This window comes from Leptonychotes weddellii, chromosome 1 (assembly GCF_054177405.1).
Source record: "Leptonychotes weddellii isolate Sample4059 chromosome 1, ASM5417740v2, whole genome shotgun sequence".
NCBI classification, from domain to species: domain Eukaryota; kingdom Metazoa; phylum Chordata; class Mammalia; order Carnivora; family Phocidae; genus Leptonychotes; species Leptonychotes weddellii.
Window position 1 is genome coordinate 150,803,461 of NC_138369.1, and position 22,147 is coordinate 150,825,607.

Genomic DNA, 22,147 nt, shown 5'->3' on the forward strand with positions numbered 1-22,147 from the left:
CCACTCATCTTTGCTTACATCTGTAATATTCAGTTGTCTCAGCTATTGATTTCCATAAAAAAAGATCAGATAAGTCACATGGTCAATATAATTGAGCATAAAATTACTGCTGTAAATATTATTTTAAGTTAGTGAATTGTCATAAGAATCTCTGCTTTCGAACAATTTCAGGGTGTAAATCACCTTGAACTTGCACCAAGAAGAGCAACCTCTTATATTTCTACCGAGTCTCTACCAGTCATCTACACAACCTCATCCCTTGTGACTGTCTTGTTTATTAGTCAAACATCCACACATACATCAGAATTGTTTTTGAGGGCATACTACATGCAAAGCTAGATGCTATATAGAGACAAAGATGAGTGAGCCACAGTTCCTCAACACAGTAAATTCCACTTTTAGCTGCAATATAAGGCAAAGTATGTCAAATAACAATAAACATTAAAGTAAAGCTCATAGTGGTTCAAAGGAAGAAGAAATACCTGGCTTGGGAACTAAGGCAAACCGAAGAGAAGAAGTAATATTTCATCCGCTCATGCATTAAACAAATACAGGCAATGAGCATAGTAAGATTCAAGAGGAAGTGGTGGGGGGAAAGGGAGAATGATAGATTTTCAACAAGTAGGGGGAAGATTTTCAAGGAAAACAAATGGTGCAAAGAAGTACTCCTGAGGGAACATTCATTGAAATGATACATAATTTTCTTTCTTTTTTTTTTTTTAAAGATTTTATTTATTTATTTGAGAGAGAGAGAATGAGAGAGAGAGAGAACACATGAGAGGGGATAGGGTCAGAGGACAAAGCAGACTCCCTGCCGAGCAGGGAGCCCGATGCGGGACTCGATCCCGGGACTCCAGGATCATGACCTGAGCCGAAGGCAGTCGCTTAACCAACTGAGCCACCCAGGCGCCCTTTTTTTTTTAAAGATTTTAAAATGATACATAATTTTCTATAAATCAGGAATTAGAGATAAAGTTTTAAATTTTTTAAAATTCAGTTTATTTAAACTAAAAACACTCCAACATTTTAGCCATTTCTTCTACTTCCCCACTCCTCCCACCTCCCCGCTTCTGGGAACCACCAATCTGTTCTCCATATTTGTGAGCTTGGATTGGTTGATTGACTGATTGATTCCACATGTAAGACAGATCAAATGGTATTTGTCTTTGTTTGATTTATTTCACTTAGCATAATTCCCTCAAGATCCATCCATGCTGTGGCAATTGGCAAAATTTTATTATTTTTTATGGCTGAATAATACTCTATTATATATATAAGGTATTTTCTTTATCCATTCATTGATCATTGAACACTTAGGTTATTTCCATATCTTGGCTACTGTGAATAATTTTGCAATGAACATGGTGGTGCACATATTTTTTCTGAATTAGTGTTTTCATTTACTTTGGATAAATACACAGAGGTGGAATTGCTGTATCATATTTTGATTCTATTTTTAATTTCTTGAGAAACCTCCATACTGTTTTCCATGGTGCCGACAATTCACATTCCATCAACAGTGAATGAGGATTCCCTTTTCTCCATATCTTTACCAAAGCCATTTTTACAGGTGTGATGTGGTATCTCATTGTGGTTTTGATTTGCATTTCCCTGATGATCACTGATGTTAAGCATCTTTTCATGTATTTGATGGCCATCTGTATGTCTTCTTTGGAAAAATGTCTATGCAGGTCCTCTGCCCATTTTTTTTTAAGATTTATTTATTTATTTTAGAGAGAGAGAGAGAGCACAAGTGGGGGGAGGGGCAGAAGGAGAGCGAGAGAGAGAGAATATCAAGCAGACTCCCCGATGAGCATGGAGTCTGTTGCAAGGCTTGATCTTACAACCCTGAGATCAGGACCTTAGCTGAAATTGACAGTCAGATGCTGAACGGACTGAGCCACTCAGGTGCCCCTCTCTGCCCAATTTTTAAACAAATTTTTTATTGTTGTTTTTGCTATTGAGTTGTATGAGTTCTTTATAGATTTTGGATATTAACCCCTTATTAAATATATGATTTGCAATTTTTTTTTCCCATTTAGTAGGTTGTCTTTTTATTTTGTTGATGGTTTCCTCTGCTGTACAGAAGCTTTTTACTTTGATATAGTCCCATTTGGTTTTGTTTGTTTGTTTGTTTCTGTTGCCTTTGCTTTTGGCGTCAGATCCAAAAAAACATCACCAAGACCAATATCAAGAAGCTTACTACCTATGTTTTGTTCTGGGACTTTTGTGGTTTCAGATATCACGTTCAAGTCTTTAATCCATTTTGAGTTTATTTTTGTATATGATGTAAGAAAGTGGTCTAGTTTTGTTTTTGTTTTTTTTTGTTTGTTTGTTTGTTTTTGCATATAGCCATCCAGTTTTCCCAACACCATTTATGGAGAAGACTGTTCTTCCCCATGGTATATTCTTAACTCCTTTGTCGTAAATTAATTGACCACATATGCATGAGTTTATTTCAGGGCTTTCTATTCTGTTTCATTGATCTGTGTTATCTGTTTTTATGCCAGTACCTTACTGTTTAACTTACTAAAAGACATTTAAACTAGATTTGAATCAGGGAAAAGAATATTCCAAGTAATGGTAACAAAAGGCCCTAAGATAAGTATAGTTTAACATGTTTGAGGTATGGTAAAAACATGACCATAGCTAAAGCAGTTGTCAAGGGGACAGTGGTAGAAGATGATGTCAGAAAGGAAGTTGAGGATTTGCTCTTATAGGACTTGTAGGTCACATAAGGGTTTTAAACTTTATTTTAATTACATTGAGAAATCACTGGAGAAATTTAAGTAGCAATTTATGTGATTAGATACGTATTTTAAGAAAGCATGATGGTTTCTAAGAAAAGAATCAATCTAAGGGACCAAGAGTAGAAGCCAGAAATTGAGTGTGGAAGTTCTTGAAATAGTCCATGTGACTGATGATGGTGACTTAGCCTATGGTGGTGATTGTTGAGATAGAGTAAGACGGACAGAGTCAAGAGATTAGAGTTGGAGATACAGATTTAAGAGTTTTAGGCACATTGTGGGATTAAAGCCATGAGACCAGATAAAGTCACCTCAGGAAAAAGCATGACTAGAGAATGGTGCAAATGTACATCCTTAGAAAGTCTAATGAATTATCAGAGAGGGAGAAACCAACAAAGAATAAAGAGAAGGAAAGATTGCTCTAATCATTAATTATCACATTGAACTGCAATGCAACAATGTTCTCAGAAGCTGTTGTAATATAAAAAGGACTTTTCATCTTTTTGTGTCTCTGCCAACTGACTTCAGACTGCTATACTTTTTGATTACTACTCCTCATTTAAGATGTGAGTTCTTTTTTAAAAATTTTTTTAGAGATTGGGGAGGGGCAGAGGGAGAGAGAGAATCTTTTTTTTTTTTTTTAAAGATTTTACTTATTTATTTGACAGAGAGATAGAGAGAGAGCACAAGTAGGCAGAGAGGCAGGCAGAGGGAAAGGGAGAAGCAGGCTCTCTGCTGAGCAGGGAGCCCAACGTGGGGCTCGATCCCAGGATCCTGGGAATATGACCTGAGCTGAAGGCAGCCGCTTAACCAACTGAGCCACCCAGGTGCCCGGAGAGAGAGAGAATCTTAAGCAAGCTCCATGCCCAGAGCAGAGCCTGATGCAGGCCTCAATCTCTGAACCCTGAGATCATGACCTGAGCTAAAATCAAGAGTTGGACACTTAACAGACTGAGCTACCCAGGTGCTCCCAAGATGTGAGTTCTTAATTTGCTGTGTCTAATATGCAGTGGGTCAATAGATTAGATATCTTTTCTTGTGGAAGCAGAGTGACAAGTCTAATTAGACAAAAATGCCTACTCTCACCACTTCTATTCAACATTGTACAGTGGATTCTAGTGTAATAAGACAAGGAAACAAAGAATTGGGTAAAAAAAAACGGTATAAGAATTGGAAAGGAAGAAATGAAACTTTGTTATTTACAAATGATGTGATTGGCTAAGTAGAATAGAGGACATAATCAACAAATTGTTAGGAGAGTTTAAAAGAGCAATTGGACAGAAAAAAATACAAAATGAAGTGCAGTTTATGCAGCAGCACAAACTGAAAGTATATTTAAAAAATAAAAATCATTTACAGTAGCAACAAAAAAGATATTTAGTAATAAATCTAACAAAAGATTTGTAAGACTTTTATAGAAAACAGTTCAAAACTTCAAAATAAAGTTATCAGTTTTCCCCAAATTAATCTATATATCCCATGCAATTCTATTAAAAAATTCAACTGGGTGTTTTGAGGAACTTGATTAGCTCTTTCTAAAATATCTAAGGAATGGTGGATGCCCAAGATAGCTAAGTCATCCCAGAAGTAGAATAAGGTGGGGCGGCTCAGTCGGTTAAGTGTCTACCTTCAGCTCAGGTCATGATCCTGGGGTCCTAGGATCGAGCCCCACTGGCTCCCTGCTCAGCAGGGAGTCTGCTTCCCCCCTCTCTTGCCCCTCCCACCAGCTCATGCTCTCTGTCTTGATCTGCTCTCTCTGTCTCTCAAATAAATAAATAAAATCTTAAAAAAAAAAAGTAGAATAAGGAGAAGATTTATGCTACTAGATATTAACATTTACTATATACCTATTGGAATCAAGATAGTGAAATATTGGGGCACAGATAGACATACTGACCTGAACAGACCAGAGAACCCAGAAACAAATCTAGCACATAAAAAAATTGATATAGGATAGAGGTGACATAATATATCTTTGGAATAATTATGAACTATTACATATGGGAAATAATGAAATTGGATTCTTCACACAAAGCACAATATTCCACTTGAGTGGGATTAAATGAGTTGAATGTGAAATGCAAAACTTTAAACGGTTTAGAGGAAGTATAAGAGAATATTTTATATTGGTATAGGGAGGGATTTCTCAAATGTGACACAGAACCACTATCCATAAAAAGAAAGTAGGGAACATTAAAATTAAGAACTTCTAGGCATCATAAGGCAACATAATAAATACAGAAAAAAATATGGGCCACAAATATGGAAAACATATTTGCAACATATAAAATGGATGAAAATATTAGTATATAGAATTAGGGTGGTGGCATTGCAAAACTTCAAGGCAGACAATCACATTCTATTCTGAGTTCATAGCAGCCCCTGCCTTTGAGAATGGGCTTTTTGGAATTGTGCAATATGGTATCATTGCCTAAAATATAAAGAATGCATAAAAAGTAAAACAAACAACTAAATTGGGTAAGTTAAAAGACAAACAGATATTTCATGATAGAGCAAAAGCAAATAGCCTATACATATTATAATAAGATGCCAATCCTTAGCGTTAATTAGAAAAATGTAAGTGAAGATCACAAAGAGATATTATTTTATACTACAACTGGCAAATTTAAGCTGACTAATAATACTAAAGGCTGGTAAGGATGCAGATGACTTAGAATTATACTGTATATGTCTGTTTATGAAATGTCAGCTGTTTGACTTTCAATCCTTTTCAAGAATGTGTTATATAGGAAAGTAGGAGTCCTCTTATAAAAAAATTTAAATGAAATCTTTGAGCTCTACATAACAATAAAAATGCCGTCCTTTACAGGAAAACATGAAAAATCTCTTGAGTAAATAGGATCCTATAAATATACAGGTTTAAAAAATAAAGACCTCTAAAAATATCTTTGAATTTCATTTTAAAGCAAAAGACATACTGTATATACCCCTCTCTTGAGCATGGAAATGGTTATTTTCCTAAAATTCTCCTGTGGAATCTTGTATAAGTAAATAAGCCATTTTCTTCTCTTATTGATGGTGTCTTGGTAATCCACGAGATACAGCTTCAGTGTAGAAATGATCTTCTGAACTTTCCAAAACTCTCCAAAAGGTGACTGAGTAGCAGCCTGTTAAATTGAAGAAAGATATTCTCATTCAAGAGGAATTTCAATTTCATAAAAAAAAGGGGGTCCTTCCTAAATAGTCTTGTGGTCTGAGCTTTTTGCTTGTGGTATGTGCTACTCTTAAAAGTGGCTCAGTTTTATTCCATGTAAAAAACAATTTTCCAAGGAAAATAATAAATACATTTCTAATTTTGTCCTTGTGGGATTATTCCATTGGAAAAAATTATGTGAAACCTTGGGACAGGTATCCAAAAACAGTTGGAAGTCCAGAGCAGTAGGGAGGGCACTCAGCCTGAATGTTTTGTCTGCAGAATCTGAACTTTTAAAAATTTTATTCTTTCTAAGTTTTGTTTGAGACATCTTTGTTTTCTCCAGCCTTTCCTTGCAGACATTTATTTTTAAAATTTGGTTAAGGATTATTTTCATGGGCCTGTCTGTAAAGTCTTGAGTAACAGAGAAAAATGTTTTTTACTTTTACTTATCTAGATATTTGCTCAATACTCCACTACAGTTGTTCTTAATCTTTATGGAGCTAAAGATTTCTTTAAGAATATTATAAAAGCTGGGCCACCTGGGTGGCTCAGTCGTTAAGTGTCTGCCTTCAGCTCAGGTCATGATCCCAGGATCCTGGGATTGAGCCCCACATCGGGCTCCCTGCACGGCGGGAAACCTGCTTCTCTCTCTCCCACTCCCCCTGCTTGTGTTTCCTTTCTCGCTGTGCTCTCTCTCTGTCAAATAAATTAATAAAATCTTTAAAAAAAAAGAATATTATAAAAGCTATAATTCAACTGCCACAGAAAATTTTTTACAGGAACATGTAAGTTGAAGGGTATTGTAGTCCCTCAGATTAAACACGTGTGTGTGTGTGTGTGTGTGTGTGTAAGAGACCATCCTTTCCCCATTGAGCATTTTTGGCTTCCTTTTCAAATGTTAGTTGACTGTATAAGCAGTGATTTATTTCTGGGCTCTCTCCAACATTCCATTGATCAGTCTGTGTGTCTACTTTTATGCCAGTACCATACTTTGTGTGGTTGTTTTTGTTTTGTTTGTTTTTTTAACTATAGCTCTGTCACATAGTTTGCAAGGCAGTGTAATGTTCCAGCTTTGTTCTTCTTATTCAAGATTGCTTTGGCTATTTAGGATTTTGTGATTCCATACAAATTTTAGGATTCTTTTTTCTATTTATGGGAGAAGTATCATTGGAAGTTTTATGGGAACTGCAATGAATCTATAGATGTCTTTGGGTAGTATGGACATTTTAACAATATTAATTCTTCCAATTCATGAGCATGGAATATCTTTCCATTTATTTGTGTCTTCTTCAATATCTTATAGCTTTCAGTGTGCAGATCTTTCATTTCTTTGGTTAAATTTGTTCTTAAGCATTTTATTGTTTTTGATGCTTGTAAATGGGACTGTTTTCTTAATTTCTCTTTCACACAGTTCATTGTTAGCATATAGAAACACAACTGATTTTTATATATTGATTTTGTATCATGCAACTTTACTAAATTTGTATATTCTAGCAGTTTTATGATGGAGTTCTTAGATTTTTCTATATATGCTATATGACATCTGCAAATAGAGACAATTTTACTTCTTCCTGATTTAGATGCCTTTTCTATTCATTCATTCTTTCTTTTTTTCTTGTCTAATTGCTCTGGCTGAGACTATTAGTATTACGTTGAGTAAGAGGTGAGAGTGGTCATCCTTGTCTTGTTCCTGATCTTAGAGGGAAAGCTTTCAGCTTTTTGCCATTTAGTATGATGTTAGCTGTGGACTTGTAATATATGGCTTTCATTTTGTTGAGATATGTTCTATATATATCCACTTTGCAGAGAATTGTTATCATGAAAGGTTGTTGAATTTTTTCAAATGCACTTTCTGTATTTATTGAGATAATTTTATGATTTTTATCTTCCTTTTGTTAGTGCTGTGTATCATATCGACTGATTTGCAGATACTGAACCATCCTTGCATCCCTAGAGTAAATCTGTCTTGATCATGATGTATAATCCTCTTAATGTATTGCTAAATTAAATTTACTAATATTTCGCTGAGAATTTTTGCATCTATGGTCATCAGGAATATTGGCCTGTAATTTTCTTTTCTAGTATTGTCTTTGTCTAATTTTGGTATCAGGATAACATTGGCCTTATAAATTAGTTTGGAAGTATTCCTTTATCTTCTATTTTTTAAAAAGAGTTTGACAAGATTGGTATTAAATCATCTATAAATGTTTGGTAGAATTCACCAGTGAAACCCTCTGGTCCTGGACTTTTCTTTGTTGGGGAGATTTTTGATTACTGATTTAAACCCCTTACTAATAAATGCTCTATTCAGATTTTCTATTTCTTCCTGAATCAGTCTTGGAAGGTTATGTATTTCTCAGAATTTATACATTTATTCTAGGTTGTCTAATCTGTTGGTATATAATTGTTCAAAGTAGTATCTTATGATTTCTTATATTTGTGTGATATCAGTTATAATGTTACCTCTTTCATTTCTGGTTTTATTTAAATCCTCTCTTCTATTTTTCTTGGGAAGTCTACCTAAGGTTTTTTTTTTAATCTCTCTGAATTTTCTATTTTCATAGTTCTTTTAATTAACTGAGTAATTGTCATATAACATCACAGATCTTCTTTGACTTATGATAGGGTTACATCCTGATAAACTCATCAAAAGTTGAAAATATCATAAGTTAAAAATACATTCAATACACCTAACCACCCAAGATCACAGTTTAGCCTAGTATACTTTAAATGTGCTCAGAACATTTATATTAGCCCACAGCTGGGCAAAATTATCTAACACAAAGCCTATTTTATAATAAAGTATGTGATATATCATGTAATATATTGAATACTGAAAATGAAAAACAAAATGGTTGAATGAGTAGAGGATGGTTGTAAGTGTCTCAGTTGTTTGCCCTCATGATTGCCTGCTGACTGGGAGCTGCAGTTCACCACCACTGCCCAGCATCATGAGACAGTATTGTACTACATATCACTAGCCTGAGAAAAGAACAAAATTCAAAATCTGAAGTACAGTATCTACTGAACGTGTATTGCCTTCACACCATCATAAAATCAAAAAGTCTTGAGACAAATTATTCTAAATTGAAGACTGTATATTAGTTTCAGGTGTAAAACAGAGTGATTCAGTATTTGTGTACACTGAAATGATAACAAGTCTAGTTACTATCTGTTACCATACATAGTTACAATTTTTTTCTTCTGGTAAGATCTTTTAAGATTTACTCTCTTAGCAACTTTCAAATATGCAACACAGTATTATATACATATAACTATAGTCACTATACATATATATAAAACTATCATCTCCATTATGTACATTATATCCTCATGACTTATTTATTTTATAACTGTAAGTTGTACCTTTTGACCAACTTCACCAATCCCACCCCCATCCCCTCTGACAACCACCAATCTGTTCTACATATTTATGAGCTTGGTTTTTGTTTTATATTGTTTTGTTTTAATTTGGGGTTTTTGTTTTGTTTTTTTAGGTTCCATATATAAGTAAAATCACATCACATTTGTCTTTCTCTGTCTGACTTAATTCACTTAATATAATGCCCTCAAGCAAGATCCATCCATGTTGTTGCAAATGGCAATATTCCATTCTTTCTTATGACGGAGTAGTTTTCCTGTGTGTGTGTGTGTGTGTGTGTGTGCGTATGTGTGAGTGATATTATATCCTTTATCTCTTCATCTACCCATGGACACTCTGGTTGTTTCCATATATTGGCTATTGTCAATAATGCTACAGTGAACATGGAAGTGCATATATCTTTTCAAATTAGTGTTTTTGTTTTTTTCACATAAATAGCTAGAAATGGAATTGCTTGATCACTTGGTAGTTCTAGTTTTAATTTTTTGAAGAACCTCCATACTGTTTTCCATAATAGCTGCACTGATTTACATTCCCACCTATATTACAAACCCACAGTAATGTAAACAGTATGATATTAGCATAAAAACAGACATGTAGATGAATGAAATAGGATAGAGAGTCCAGAAATAAGCCCATGAATGAATGGTCAATTCATTTGCAACAAAGTAGCCAAGAATATACAATGGGAAAAGAACAGTGACTTCAATAAATGGTATTGAGAAAACTGGACAGCCACATGCAAAAGAATGTAACTAGATTACTATCCTACACCATACACAAAAATTAACTCAAAATTGATTAAAGACTTGAATGCAAGACCTAAAACCATAAAACTCCTAGAAGAGAACATAGATGGTAAGCTCCTTGACATAAGTATTGGTGATGAATTTTTGGATCTGACTCCTAAAGCAAAGCCAACAAAAGCAAAATAACCAACTGGGACTATATTAAACTAAAAAGCTTTTGCATAGCAAAGGAAATCATCAACAAAATGAAAAGGCAACCTGCATATATCCATTAAGGGGTTAATATCTAAAATATATAAAGAACTCATACAACTTAACAGGAAAAAACCAAATAATCTGATTTAAGAAATCAGTGGAGGGGGTGCCTGGGCGGCACAGTTGGTTAAACATCTGAGTCTTGGTTTCAGCTCAGGTCATGATCTCAGGGTCGTGAGATTGAGCCTTGCATCGGGCTCCACACTCAGCACAGAGTCTGCTTGAGCTCTCTCTCTCTTCCTCTGCCCCTCCCCACTGCTCTCTCTCTCTCTCAAATAAATAAATCTTTTAAAAAAATTGGTAGAGAACCTGAATAGACATTTTTCCAAAGAAGATATAGAGGTGACCAACAGATGCTCAATATTACTAATCATCAAGGAAATGCAAATCAAAACCACACCTCACAGCACCTCACATCTGTTAGAATGGCTAGTATCAAAGGACAAGAAATAACAAGTGTTAGCCAGGATGTGGAGAAAAAGGAACCTTCAAGTCTAGATAAAGTTTCATCTATTTTTTTATCTTTCAAAAACCCAGCTTTTAATTTCATTGATCTTTTCAATTTTCTTTTTAGTCTCTACTTCATTTATGTCTAGTTTGTTATTTATTTCCTCCTACTTCCTTGAGGTGTAAAGTTAAGTTGCTTATTTGAGATCTTTCTTGTTTCTTGATGTAGGCATTTATCATTGTAAACTTCCCTCTTAGAATGCCTTTGGTTGCATCACATGTTTTAGTATGCTGTATTTCCAATTTCATTTGTCTCAATATTTTTTATTTCTCTTTTGATTTCTCCTTTGACCTATATGTTGTTCAGTAACATGTTTGATCTTCACAAACTTTTGAATAGTCAAGTTTTCTTCATGCAATTGCTTTCTAGTTTCATACCACTGTTGTGGGAAAAGATGCTTTATATGATTTCATTCTTCTTAAACTTATTAAGTCTGCTTTTGGGGCCTAACATATGATCTATCCTGGAGAATGTTAACATGTATCTAAGAAGAATGTGCATTCTGCTATTGAATGGAATGTTCTCAAAATGTCCATTAAGTCCATCTGGTCCAATATGTAGTGTAAGTCCAATGTTTCCTTATTGAATTTCTGTCTTGATGATTTATACATTGTTGAAAGTGGAGTACTGAAGTCCCCTACACTACTGTATTGCTGTCTATTTCTCCCTTCAGATTTATTAATATTTGCTTTATATATTCAGGTGCTCCTATATTCGGTGCATAAATATTTACAATGTTATGGCCTCTTGATGAGTTGATCCCTTTATAATTATATAATGACTTTCTCTGTCTCTTGTTATATATAGTCTTTGGCTTAAAGTCTATTCTGTCTGATAGAAGTACAGCTACCTCTGCTTTCCATTCCTTCACTTCCAGTCTACTTGTGTCTGCAAAATTGAGGTGAGTCTCACATAGGCAGCATATAGTTGGGTGTTATTTTTTTAATTCATTCAGCCACTCTAAATCTTTTGATTGGAGAATTTAGTACACTTATATTTAAAGTAATTATTGGTAATTGTGGACTTACTATTGTCATTTAAATTAACTGGCTAATTGTTTTCTGATTGTTTTTAATTTCTTTATTCCTTTCTTCCTCTTTCTTTTTCTGTGACTTGATAATTTCCTATAGTGGTATGCTTTGATTTATTATTCTTTCTCTTTTGTGTATCTACTATAGGTTTTTGTTTTGGTTACCATGAGACTTACAAAAACCATATTTTATTTATAATAGATTATTTTAAATGGAAAATAACAAATTTGAACACATAGAAAAGCTGTACATTTTTATAGCCCCCTAATATTTTGTTTTTGATGTCACAATTTACATCTTTTTGCATTGTGTATCCATCAACAAATTATTGCCATTATGATTATTTATTAAGACTTTTATTTTTTAACCATTATAGCAGAGTTATAAGTGATTTTCCTACCACCATGATACTCTTAGACTATTCTGTTTATAGTATATTTACCATTACCACCAGAATTTACTTTCATATGTTTTCCTATTACTAATTAGCATCCTTTGGCTTCAGCTTGAAGAAATCCCTTTAACATTTCTTGTAAAGCTGGTCCAGTGGTGATAAACTGTAGCTTTTCCTTGTCCTTGTCTGTAAAACTCTTTATATCTTCTTCAGTTCTGAAGTACAATTATGCCAGAAAGAGTACTTGGGAATGGCAGGTTTTTTTTTCTTTTAGCACTTTGAATATATCATGCCACTCTATTCTGGCCTGCGAAGATTCTGCTGAAAAAATCTGCTTATAGTCTTTCAGGGGTTTCCCTGTATATAACAAGTTGTTTTTCTCTTGCTATTTTCAATATTATCTCCTTGTCTCTACTTTTTGGCTACTGAATTTTAATGTTTCTCTTGGTGTGGGTCTCTTTTGATTCATGTTATTTTAAGATCCCTGGGCTTTCTTGATCTGGATATCTGTTTTGCTAGGGTAGGGAAATTTTCAGTCATTATTACTTCATAAAAGCTCTCTGTCCCTTTTTCTCCTCCTGGGATTTCTATAATGCAAATATTGATTGCTTTATGGTTTCCCATAAGTCCCTTAAGTTATCTTCACTCTTTTTCATTCTTTCTTCCTTTTGTCCCTCTGAGTAAATTCCACTCACTGAATTCCAGCTCACTGATCCCTTCTTCCACTTGATGTGGTCTGCTGTTGAACACCTCTATTGAATTTTTACCTTTGTTCTTGACAGAGTGGTCTCATGTAGGAGATAAACCTTGTCAAGTAGCCTGGCCCACGCTCTTGATTGTTTTACAAACTCTGTGCTTGTCCAAGCTGCCTCATTTATTTTTAGTGCCTTCATGTAGTTGAGGATATGCCAAGACCCATCATGTCCGCAAGGGGAGAAGTCAAGTTCAGCACCTGGATGCAGGCCAGTTGGAAGCTGTACCATCAGGCAACAGCTGGACAAGTATGTAATAGGCACCTTCCAGGAAGAAACTGGAAAGTGGACATTTTTTTTCCTATTCCCTCTGCTAAGCTTGTATTTCTGATGAGAAGCAAGTTGAGAGGTGGATTGTGTTTTTATAGTGCTTTCATGGTTTCTGTATCATCAGCCTCTTTTTTTCTCTCTAAGCATTTCTTATCTGTGCCACTTATCAATTTATTGCCCCTCAGTTTCATACTTCTTTGCCCCACTTTGCACTTTTACATCTGGGCTCTGTAAAATTTCTCCATTGCTAGTTGGCTCAATGTTAGCCTTTATTAGTAGAGGAGGCTGGAGGAACACTTCAAGGCATAGAGAGGAAGAGAATTCTCTTTCTGCTTCTGAGGTGTTTTATTTTTAGCTCTTACGGTATGAATGACAGTGGGAGACCCAGTGGCATTCAATCTTCAGCAAATCATTCTGGCCCCTCAGCAGATAGCTTCCTGAAGACCAACTCCAGCCTGCTAGCATCCCAACAAACTTGTGCTCTCTCCAGCAGGGTACAGCTATATCTTCTTCAACAAGGTCAGATTTACAGTCTTAGGGTGGGGTCCTCCTCCAGGCTGTTAGTTCTATCTTTGGGTTCTATCTTTCAGTCCTAGAAGCCATTTTGCATTTGTTCGTCCTGCCTTCTTTCATCCCCTCTACCTTTATAGTAGCTAACCACCTTTTATTAGTTAATAATTCATTACATTAAATTCTCCCTATTCAAATTACTGGTGTCATTTCTGTCTTTTGACTGGACCCCAACATTTAATTTCAACTTCAATGACTTTTCCATTTTCAAGCAGTATCATTTAGATTACTAGTACTACAAAAAGTACTATCCCCCCCACCCCATGCTTTAAAAATAGACTTTGGCAGCAGTTTGTGTCAGGCACTGATATTTAATTCCCCTCTACATGGAGGTACCTGGAAGGATATCCTTGAAGTTAGGCATATGACTGGAAGTGATGTGTGTCATTTCCATATAGTAGTATTCAATGGCTAGTGCTCAACCCTACAACCTACTCTTTGAACACCTATGTCTGTGTTTATTTGGCTGTTAACTAACCTCTGCTAAATTAATTTTCAATATCTACAACATGGCCCTGTGATTGCCAAAGAGAGTCCTAAGGAAGAAGAATTTTTAGGCAAGAAAATTAATTGGTCAGTGCTATGTTAGAGTATTCCCCCCCTGCAGAGCTTCTGAATATGTTTAATATGCTAATATGTAATGTCCATCTCTAAGAAGGGGACATTTGTCAAATTGTTTTGACCAAGGAGCCCATAATTGCTGTAGCAGGTGAAGACTGTGGGTTGAACTCTATCAATGGAATCCTGTGGGGAAGTACCTTCATCTCTTCTGCTCATATTCTTACCTTCTAAGGAATCCTTCCAGGTACCTCAAAGAAAAGGGGAACTGATGATCAGTAAAGAATAGCAATGTATGCCACAAACTGCTATCAAATTAATTAAAACAACAACAGCATACGAAACGAACTTGTGATGAGCACTGTTATATGTAAGTGATAAAACACTAAATTCTACACCTGAAACCAATTTTACTATATATGTTAACCAGCTTGAACCTAAATAAAAATGAAATAAAAAAAACCCATGAACTTTTGTGATGGTGGGAACCCAAGGAATATTGTTTAACAGTAGAAAAGTAAATTAAGTTAAAATTAAACAACTGACAGTTTGATTGACTCTGTTAGATGGTTTGTGTTACTTATACATAGGATACCCCAATACACATGTATTACTATGCTTTTTCTTATTGGAGAAAACCATACAAAAAGATAAAATGCTTTATCTCTTACAGTTATTGAAAGAGATTCAATTCTTTATCTCTATGGTTCTACTCAGTGACTAATGCATACTACTGTTCCTTAGCTATTAGTAAATGTCTGAAAGCTTTAAAAATTATTGATAGCTAAGGATTTTGAATATTTTACTAATTAATGTTCTAAACTAATGTTCAAAAGAGTCATTGAGGGGTGCCTGTGTGTCTCAGTCATTAAGCGTCTGCCTTCGGCTCAGGTCATGATCTCAGGGTCCTGGGATCAAGCCCCACATCGGGCTCCTTGCTCAGCAGGGAGCCTGCTTCTCCCTCTCCCACTCCCTCTGCTTGTGTTCCCTTTCTCGCTGTGTCTCTCTCTGTCAAATAAATAAAATCTTTAAAAAAAAAAGTTATTGATTTCTTTAGGTTTGTTCTATTTGATTCAACTTCTTTTACATTTCCATCTTTGAATTAGAACCAGGTTTTTGCATTAATAATAAGCACCTAAAATGAACTATTGCTGCTCAGACCCAAAGTATAGTATGACTAAAAGGGTCTTCGAAATTGGGATTCTAATTCTAGTTAGTAAAAGTGTAATCAAATAGTCAAATTCTTTAACTTTTCTGGTCTTTTTTTTTTTTCCTGTAAAAGAAGAGTGGATTTGAAACAGGTGAGCTCTATGACCCTAGAATTTTTAATAAAAATATTTTATAATTTTAATTCCATATCCTCTATAGGAATGTTCTTATAATCAATGTGATAGTTCATATTTTATATGATTCATTCATTTATTTATTCATTTATCAAATATTTAATGAACAACTTCCATTAAATGAGCACCTTCTATCACTCTACAAGACTCTGGAGATGAATTAAATGGGTCTATGATATCAATAAGTCCATAGCCTAGTATTAAGCTTTAAAAGATTTTGCTTATTAAATGGGTGTTAGTAGAATAGACCATAATTATACCAAAAACCCCTGTTTTCTGTTGAAATGTAACAGAAGTTGGCTACTGAAGAGAGTGGGAAAATTGCATTCAGTTCACTGGGATAATTGGGAACTTTCTCTTTCAACCATGTGAATGAGATATCACTGTTGATGTCACATCTGAACAATGTGAAATGGAATTATGAGTTTAAACTGCAGGAAGTTGCTGCAAGAAATAATGACTCCATTTTGAATAAACAAAATTTGACACAATTCATAATTAAACACCTGAAAAAAATGTTTCAGGGACACAGGATTGAGAAATTTATAGTGGCCATGAGATGGCAGTTGTCTGTCAATAATAGTTAATAAAAGAAAATATTCACGTTTCAATTTTTAAAGTAGTTAATAATTTTAACTCCCTAATTGACCCTGATGATGAAAAAAAAAATGACTGATGATAAAAAGAAAAACTATTCCCTGAGACAGAATTGAAAGTGTTGGGTTTGGGAATTGTGGACAAACATTGTCCCAGAGAAGTGATTGCCAGATGTTTGAGATTTTTCTTTATGAAGGAGTATGCAGGGAGCTGCTGTCTTCTTGTTTCTAGGAAACTTCACAGAGTGCAGAAGTTGGGCTTCATGTCATCACTGTTTTATGTTAAATCTGTTTCATTTAATTTTTGTGTTAGGTAATAGGCATTTACAAAGCACTTCGTGAAAGAGGAGAGTTACCTACCCCACTCCTATATTTTCTCCCTTCTGAAGAAGATAAAGACAGATTCTAGAGAAGGCTTGGAAGTAATTGCTTCTTTCATGCTTTTCAGTTCAAGACTGAGGCACTTCCAGGAACTTAAAATCAGGATACATAGCAGTAGATATAGGAAAGTGCCCAAATGGGCACTTGGCTCTCACACATGGAACAGGAAAGCAATGCTCCTTAACCATGTTAGGATCAACTTTCCTTTCCTTCTTCTACTAATTCCACTTGGGTCACTATCCTCTTTCTGTGTATTAAGGAATCTAGCCCATAACACACACCACACAGATGCTACATGGAGTAAAACAGAGAAGAAGCTCCAACATCACCCTGGATTTCAGTCGTTCATTCAGTAAATATTTACTGAATGTCTACTGTATACTAGACACCATATTAGGCATTGAGGGATGTCATGCTGAACAGGACAGACATACATAAAAGATAATCTGGGGGTGGGGAGGCCATACTAAAATCCAATAAATAGATAAATAATTACAAATTTTGATTAGGTCCTTGAAGGAAATAAACAAGGTGCTGAGACAGAAATTGATAGTAGAAAGGAGCAATGATTTTTGTAGAAATATTTGGGGAGGTTTGTCTATGGAAGTGATATTTGACAAAATGTTTTAGCTAAAATTCCAGGGACGAAAAGATGATCACATGAAGACTGTGGAAAAAGTGAGTCAGACAAAGGAAAGGGCATATGCAAAAGTCTGGAAGTAGGAAATAGTTCAGTGACTTATTGAAATCAAATGAGGCCCAAGTAGTTGGAGTGCTGTGGTAGGGGGAAAGAATGGCAGGGAGAGGTGAGACTGGAGTGGTGGCCTGGGGTTGTAATGTAAGGCCTTGCAGGTTGTCCTGATGGGCATTTTATTCTAAACGTAATGGGAAGTCATTGAGGGCTTTTAATCTGGAGTTTAACATAATCAAACCTCTGCTTTAATATCACTTGCTTGTATGGGTTGGATTGGAAGGAGACAAGAATTAAGGGCTAAAAAACTGCTAGAAAGCAGATCAGAGATGATGTTGGAGTAGAAGGGAGGAAGTGGAGATGGACAGAAGTGGATGGGAAGGAGGAGCAAGATGGCAGAGGAGTAGGAGACCTAAATTTCATCTTGTCCCAGGAATTCAGCTAGATCGTTATCAAACCATTCTGAACACCTACAAACTCAACAGAGGATTGAAGAAAAGAATAGTAGCAATTCTGTGAACAGAAAAGCGACCACTTTCTAGAAGGTAGGATGTGTGGAGAAGTGAATCTGAGGCGATATTTGGGAAGATAGAACACTGGGGGAGGGAGCCTCCATCAGCCGGCTACCGGCAAGTGATAGAGCAGTAGAACACAAAAATGGAACTTTTGGAAGTCTGCTCCACTGAGGGATGTTGCTCCAGAGGCTAAGCAGGGGTGGAACACTTCCTGGGACAGTGTGGTCTCAGGAACCTCGGGGTCACAGAAAGATCAGGGGTGCCTGAATGTGGCAGAGCTCCCAGGTATTGAAGCAGGGAAGCTGGCTCCAGAGACAGAGCTGAGGAGTGGGCTTTCAGCTTGGGGTTGCCATAAACTGTGATCTGCGCAAGTCGGGCCACTACTCTTCAAGCAGGGACCCAACAAGTGGCAGATCCAGGGAGACTCCCCTTCCTTCCCTGGGAGGAGCGGCACAGGAGTGCACCACAGGGATCTGCTGGGTTTGGAGGCTCCAAACAGGGTCGTGTGCCAGAGATAGAAATGCTTGGTCACAGGCCGGGTGAGCTCAGAGTGCGGCCGGAGACCAGGGACATAGGAGTGACTGACTGCTTTTCTCTGAGGGTGCACTGAGGAGTGGGGCCCCAAGATCTCGGCTCCTCCAGGACCAGAGATTGGGAGGCCGCCATTTCCAGTCTCCTCCTCTAAAGCTGTACAGAAAGCTTGCAGGGAACAAAAGCTCCCGAGAGCAAACTGGAGCAGATTACTTAGCCCGGCCTCCGGCAAGGGTGGGGCAATTCCACCTTGGGGAAAGCAACAGGCTCCTCCCCCAGAAGATCAGCAAGAACATTCAGCCAAGACCATGTTTACTGATCAATGAGAACTGCAAGACTCCAGTGTGAGGGGAATACAGCACATAGAATTCATGGCTTTGTTCCCATGATTCTTTAGTCTTTCAAAGTTAATTTTTTAAATTCTTTATTTTTTCTTTCTCTATTTCTTTTTTAAAAATTTTTCTTCTTTCCTTTTTCAACCAACATCTTATCACTTCCTTTTCTAAAATCTTTTTTAATTTTCATTTTTACAGTCATATTCTATCCCTTCATTGTATTTAACCTTATTTTTTTGTATATATATATGTTTTTCTTTCTTTAAAGTTTTGGGATACAGTTTCTTCTAACAGAACAAAATATACCCTAAGTCTAGTGGATGGCTTTGTTTTAGTCTCCCGCCTGATCACATTCTCTCCTTTTTTTTTTTTAATTTCTTTTCTTTCTTTTTTCAACCAACTTCTTAACAATTCCTTTTTTAAAATCTTTTTTAATTTTCATCTTTACAATCATATTCCATCCCTTCATTGTATTTACCCTTACTTTAGTATATATATAAGTTTTTCTTTCTTTAAAATATTGGGAGCCAGTTTCTTCTAACAGACCAAAATATACCGAAAATTGAGTATGTGGCTCTGTTCTATTCACCAGCCTGATCATATTCTTCCCTGCCCCCCACCCTGGTTTTGTGTCTCTTCTGATTTGTTTAGTGTATATTTTTCTGTGGTTATTGTTACCCTTTTAGCATTTTGTTCTCTCATTCATCTGTTCTTCTCTGGACAACATGACAAGACAGAAAACCTCACTTCAAAACAAAACAAAAACAAGAGGCAGTACCGACTGCCAGGGACCTAATCAATACAGACATTAGTAAGATGTCGGAACCAGATTTCAGAATGATGATTATAAAGATACTAGCTGGGCTTGAGAAAAGCATAGACGATACTAGAGAATCCCTTTCCAGAGAAATAAAAATAAAAGTTGAAATCACAAAGGCTATTAATGAGGTGCAATAAAAAATGCAGGCTCTAACTGCTAGGATAAATGAGGCAGAAGAGAGAAGTAGCAATATAGAAGACCAAATGATGGAGAATAAAGAAGCTGAGAAAATGAGATAAACAACTATTGGATCACAAGGGGAGAATTCAAGAGAGAAGTGATACCATAAGATAAAACAACATTAGAACAATTGGGATCCCAGAAGAAGAAGAAAGAGAGACTGGGGCAGAAGGTATATTGGAGCAAATTATAGCAGAGAACATTCCTAATTTGAGGAAGGAAACAGGCATCAAAATCCAGGAGGCACAGAGAACCCCCCTCAAAAACAATAAAAATAGGTCAACACCTCAACATCTAATAGTAAAACTTACAAGTCTCAGAGACAAAGAGAAAATTCTTAAAGCAGCTCGGGACAAGAGGTCTGTAACCTACAATGGTAGAAACATTAGATTTGCAGCAGACCTATCCACAGAGACCTGGCAGGCCAGAAAGGACTGGTATGATATATTCAGAGCATTAAAAGAGAAAAATATGCAGGCAAGAATACTATATCCAGCTAGGCTGTCATTGAAAATAGAAGGAGAGATAAAAAGCTTCTAGGACAAACAAAAACTAAAAGAATTTGCAAACACCAAACCAGCCCTACAAGAAATATTGAAAGGGGTCCTCTAAGCAAAGAGAGAGCCTAAAAGTAACATAGACCAGAAAGGAACACAGACAATATACAGTAATAGTCACCTTACAGGCAATACAATGGCACTAAATTCATATCTTTCAATAGTTACCATGAATGTAAATGGGCTAAACGCCACAATCAAAAGACACAGGGTTTCAGATTGGATAAAAAAACAAGACCCATTGATATGCTGTCTGCAAGAGACTCATTTTAGACCCAAAGACACCTCCAGATTGAAAATGAGGAGGCGGAAAATAATTTACCATGCTAATAAACATCAAAAGAAAGCTGGGGTGGCAATCCTTATACCAGACAAATTAGATTTAAAACCAAAGACTATTATAAGAGATGAGGAAGGACATTACATCATACTTAAAGGGTCTATCCAACAAAAAGATCTAACAATTGTAAATATCTATGCCCCTAACATGGCAGCAGCCAATTATATAAGCCAATTAATAACAAAATCACAGAAACACATTGACAATAATACAATAATAGTAGGGGACTTTAACACCCCCCTCACCAAAATGGCCAGATCATCTAAGCAAAAGATCAACAAGGAAATAAAGGCTTTAAATGACACACTGGACCAGATGGACTTCACAGATATATTCAGATCATTCCATCCCAAAGCAACAGAATACACATTCTTCTCTAGTGCCCATGGGACATTCTCCAGAATAGATCACATTCTATGTCACAAATCAGGTCTCAACTGTTCAAAATCTTTGGGATGCAGCAAAGGCAGTCCTAAGAGGAAAAGTATATAGCAATACAAGCCTTTCTCAAGAAACAAGAAAGGTCTCAAATAAACAACCTAACCCTACACTTACAGGAGCTGGAGAAAGGACAGCAAATAAAGCCTAAAAGCAGCCTGGGAAGAGAAATAATAATGAGAGCAGAAATCAATGAAATAGAAACCAGAAGAACAGTAGAACAGACCAATGAAGCCAGCAGCTGGTTCTTTGAAAGAATTAGTAAGATTGATAAGCCCCTGGCCAGACTTATAAAAAAGAAAAATGACCCAAATAAATAAAATCATGAATGAAAGAGAAGAGATCACAGCCAACACCAAAGAAATACAAACAAGTATAAGAACATATTATGAGCAACTATATGCCAGCAAATTAGACAATCTGGAAGAAATGGATGCATTCCCTCAGATGTATAAACTACCAAAACTGAATCAGTAAGAAATAGAAAACCTGAACAAACCCATAACCACTAAGAAAATTGAAGCAGTAATCAACAAACTCCTGACAAACAAGAGCCCAGGGCCAGATGGCTTCACAGGAGAATTCTACCAAACATTTGAAGAAGAATTAATACCTATTCTTCTGAAGCTTTTCCAAAAAATAGAAACGGAAGGAAAACTTCCATACTCATTTTGTGAGGCATTCCTTACACCACACACAAAAATAGACTCAAAATGGATGAAGACCTCAATGTAAGACTGGAATCCATCAAGATCCTTGAGGAGAGCACAGGCAGCAACCTCTTTGACCTCAGCCACAGCATTACCTTGATCCCAAAACCAGACAAAGACCCCATCAAAAAGGAGAATTACAGACCAATATCCCTGATGAACATGGATGCAAAAATTTTCACCAAAATACTAGCCAGTAGGATCCAACAGTAATTTAAAAGGATTATTCACCACGACCAAGTGGGATTTTTTCCTGGGCTGCAAGATTGGTTCAACATCCACAAATCAATCAATGTGATACAATACATTAATAAAAGAAAGAACAAGAACCTTATGA

General features: G+C 36.0%; 1 long non-coding RNA gene across 2 annotated transcripts in view; it reads right to left on the reverse strand.

Annotated features, from left to right (window-relative positions):
* Positions 1-2,270: 2,270 nt before the first annotated feature.
* The window catches only part of LOC145716121 (uncharacterized), a 493,424-nt gene continuing 473,547 nt past the window's right edge, over positions 2,271-22,147 (reverse strand). For both annotated transcript variants that reach the window (XR_014138542.1, XR_014138538.1), the window contains one exon: positions 2,271-5,875. This is a non-coding gene — a long non-coding RNA (uncharacterized LOC145716121). The remainder of the gene's footprint in view (positions 5,876-22,147) is intronic.